Source organism: Melanaphis sacchari, unplaced genomic scaffold (genome assembly GCF_002803265.2).
Source record: "Melanaphis sacchari strain LSU unplaced genomic scaffold, SCAv2.0 Contig184_pilon_pilon, whole genome shotgun sequence".
NCBI classification, from domain to species: Eukaryota; Metazoa; Arthropoda; class Insecta; order Hemiptera; family Aphididae; genus Melanaphis; species Melanaphis sacchari.
Window position 1 is genome coordinate 1 of NW_020270881.1, and position 4,247 is coordinate 4,247.

Genomic DNA, 4,247 nt, shown 5'->3' on the forward strand with positions numbered 1-4,247 from the left:
ATATTAAAATGATTATTACAACAATACACAACTGATGCAGCCTCAATAACCTAAAAATAATAAAACTGATTAAATAAACATAGACAACTAAAAAATTCAATTAAAGTTTTTGGTAACACGTACATCTTATTTTTCGATAACGCCTTTTCAACGTTGCTTAGATCTTCATGAAGAATGTGTTTTCTAATACCGTAATAATAGCTTTCTATGTACGACTTCCAGTCAAATGTTTTTAAACTAAATTGGAAAGTACTTTGGTCGTCTTTACTTAGCGACAACCACAATTCTCTAGTGTTTTTATTGTCAAATTTCCATTGTCTGGTAGAAAACTCGTAGAGTAAATCGATCATGTTTTCCGCTTTTGAATACATTCTTAACATTCTGTATAAAAATAATATAATAAATGTGTTATAAATTATGTCCAAAAACAATATTATAAAGTAAGGTGAACGATCTACAATCCAATAAAACCTCAACAACCCGAAATAAATTTGTATGGCACCACCTTAAGATTAAAATTTAACAAAATTAACTAATTATCATACATCTACTACGACAAATACCTATAAAAATATCATGTATTTATTATTTGTTTATTTTATTTTAATAATTATTTTATTTAGTAGAATTAACTATTACCTAGATTATGTAAAAGGCTTTATTTATTTATAACCATGATATTATATAAAAACACAGGTGATAAAATTTTGAATTGGCGTATTTAAACTACCCTAAATATTAAATATAAAAATACAATACAAAAGTAATAACTGATACGTTTAAGAATTGAGCAAACGGAATGAATACTCCATATTAACACATATTATACAGCTACAATTTCTTAATACAACAACACATTTATCGAGACATTAAAACACGAACTAGTAAATTTTTGTGAATACATTTTCATTCAATAAAACAAATTTAAAATTTTAACTCTGAATTACATTTAATTATCAATGGCTTGTTCACGTGTGACATTTAAACCACAGTTAAATTAAAAATCTATTAGTTTGATCAAATGGCGTAATTATTTCAAACTAAGCGTAAAAAAAAAATGTCATGTTTATAAAAATTATAAGCAATAAAAAAATACAAACACTCACTTGGGAGATTTACCGGACAGAATCAACATCAAATCCATAAACGCTCCTGGTATTCGGTGTAAGAAAAATCTCAAAATACTACCGACTATTATATTCGTATAAAAAGCATAAAAACCATACCACATCGATTGCAAAGGTGGAGCTACATAATATTGATCATGCATTTCCCTGATGTACCTACCCCACGTCAAAGGGCTTTCGACACAAGAAACGTAATTATATATTTTCGGTTCATCAAAAGGAATACTATTTGACTGTTTATGTCTGAAAAATTTTTCAAAATTATATTTAACGCATGTACTCAGGAGGGAAGAAAATTGTTTACGTCTTTGCATACTTGTTAACTGTATCCCACATGACACTAATCAATGCGTTGACGGTGTAATCAGCAGGGATAAGGTCTGTTATATTGCTTCCGATATTTGGTACTGTCCTTAAAAATCCAACCAAGACTCCGGTAACCAAACCTGTCGGTCCGTTCATGTTATCCAACCACCCAGGTTCCGGTTCGGATTTCGTACATCCGACTATAACAGAATTACACGTTGATATAATTGTCGTTTTTCGATAATTTACAATTTGCATTAAAATAAAACAAAATGTATAATCTTACTGATTGAAGGACGAAATATTGATATCGGCAAGCGATTTTCATATGTTAATATCATGTTTTCGGTGACTGCTTTCGTAAAAGTGTATGTATTTGGCCAATCCTGTAAAATACTGTCATTCACGTGATTAGTTTTATAAATAGTGTGAGCAATAGTTCATCAATCCAAAATCGTATATATTTACTTAGAAGTTGGTTCGTTGTCAACCAACATATTTTTCAGCTCTTTAGCTGTGACTGGAACATGATAGAATTCTTCTTTGATTACACTTCTCGGACAATGCGAATAAGCAGTAGACACGTGCACAAAACCCTGAGAAATCAAATTGTTTCTTTCAATATCTAATCAAACTCATTTCTGTAGAATATTTTGTTCTGTATTTATAGAAGTACAAAATAAAGCATTCGATTTATTTAATTACCTTAAGATTTTTCATTTTTGTTGCTAGTTCCAACAAATGTTCAGTCCCTTGGATATTTATTTTAGTTGCCAATTCGAGATGTTCGTTAAATTTAATCGTCGCTGCGCAATGAAAAACAAAGTTAACGTTTTCTATTATCCATTCAAGATCATTTAGCGATAATCCCATTGATGTTTCTTCTAAATTTCCTTCAATTATTTTAATTTTCATGACGAAGTCGATCAAATAACTGAAAATAAATAATATGTTTAAATTAACATAATAATAATAATATAAAATTATTATTTTTAATATTTTGTAACTTATTATTTATTATTAGTCATATTTAAAAAAAACTCGTATATCTTAAGTTTTAATGGAAATACCTGAAAAATAATTAAATATAGTTTTATTGGTAATCAGTGGTCTTGAGAAGTTCGAGTAGTCACAAATATTTTAAGCTCCTCAAAGACATATTTTGATTATAATAATCACGGAAAATTTATTCTTTATCAAGATAAAAATTAGTTTAGAATTTTTGTTACAGGACTTTTCTCAAATTAGATAAATTTTTAGTAAACATATTTTATATACATAATAAACTGAAGATACTTATGATATTATTATATTAACACTCTTACGCGACTTAATTTTAAGAATATTTAGGGCACAACTTTGTATGGATTTGAAATACAAACAGATAATAATGTCTCATTATACTAAAATTAATATGAGAGCTATATTTTCTAACCAATGCAATCAGAAACTAATATAATAAATAAATTATGGTCATAGTTGAGCTTATGAATACAACGCAATTTCTGAAGTTGATTGAAGCTTTGTTAGTTTTCATGCGCATGAAATTTTCTACCTTCAAAGTTCCCAGTTCTAAATAAATTACTTACCTGGTTATTAATTACAATCAAAAACAACTGAATTATAACTTTCAATGTTTCAAATGTTCCATATTTTAATACAAATAGTTTATTTCTTATCAATGACATTTAATGTATACATGTATTCTAATATTATACATTGAATACCTCAACATTTTAAAAACGAAACAAATTTACATTAATATGTTTCAATGTTAATAAAACGTTTTGTTTTGTGTCTTAAGACTAAACATTTGTACAAATTTCTCTAATAAATTATCACGTTTGTTCAATGTGTAATATCTAATAATTTATCTTTGAGTTTTAATGTTTAATTAAAATAATATTTTGACACTTGTCATTCACTATATTTTGTATGTAAGTATTAAAATTATACTTTTAATTTTTATAAATATACTAATTGACAATAGTCGACACTCGTTAATTTTAATTAAATACTTTGTTTCAAATGTTGTGAGTTAAAAAAAAAAAAATGTCATAATAATGATAAATACTTTTAACACTCATATATCTATATATATTTTAAATGAGTATTTAAAACTCTTGATTTATTTAAATTAAAAATTTTATCGAGACATTAATTTAAAATTATCATCAAACTGTTCTTTAGACGTAATGTGGTTCTTATTTATTATAAATTACAATACTGCACTTACTGTTTGTTTGTATATATTTGCAACCCTCTGACTAGCATCAATCCTTTTACTTGACAAGCACTTCTGACAAGCACAACGATGTTTTTGACAGGACAAGATCTGAGTAATTTTTCAGTCAGTATTTTTCCCAAAAATCCAGTACCTCCTGTGATTAAAACTATCCCATTTCTAAATGTTTCTGCTACACTTGTTTCCATTATTAATTTTAGGTATAGCGCATTAAGAATAGTACTCAAGTTTTATTGCACAAAAGTTACAATCAGCTATTGAGAACCGCAAAACTGTACATCAACTCTGCAGTAAACTATACAAACTGTTGATGCCTTATTAACAACATTTATTTAAAGGAAAAACACAATAATAAACAATAGTAAAAATTGATTAAGCGGGGATAGACTGCCCATTTTAAGTAATATTTCAACTTAGTGTAAAAACGAGTATTTTATAGCTTTCCCCTTCTCTTTAAATACATGCAAACACACAGACACATACACATACCCAGATATAATTGTATAATCAAAATCAATATTAGAAAAATTTATTAAGTAATAATTGAATAATCAATAATATAATTAAAA

At 26.8% G+C, this 4,247-nt stretch overlaps 1 pseudogene; it reads right to left on the reverse strand.

The window, feature by feature from the left end:
• Positions 1–4: 4 nt before the first annotated feature.
• Positions 5–3,997, reverse strand: LOC112592675 (annotated as a pseudogene).
• Between the last annotated feature and the right edge of the window lie 250 nt (positions 3,998–4,247).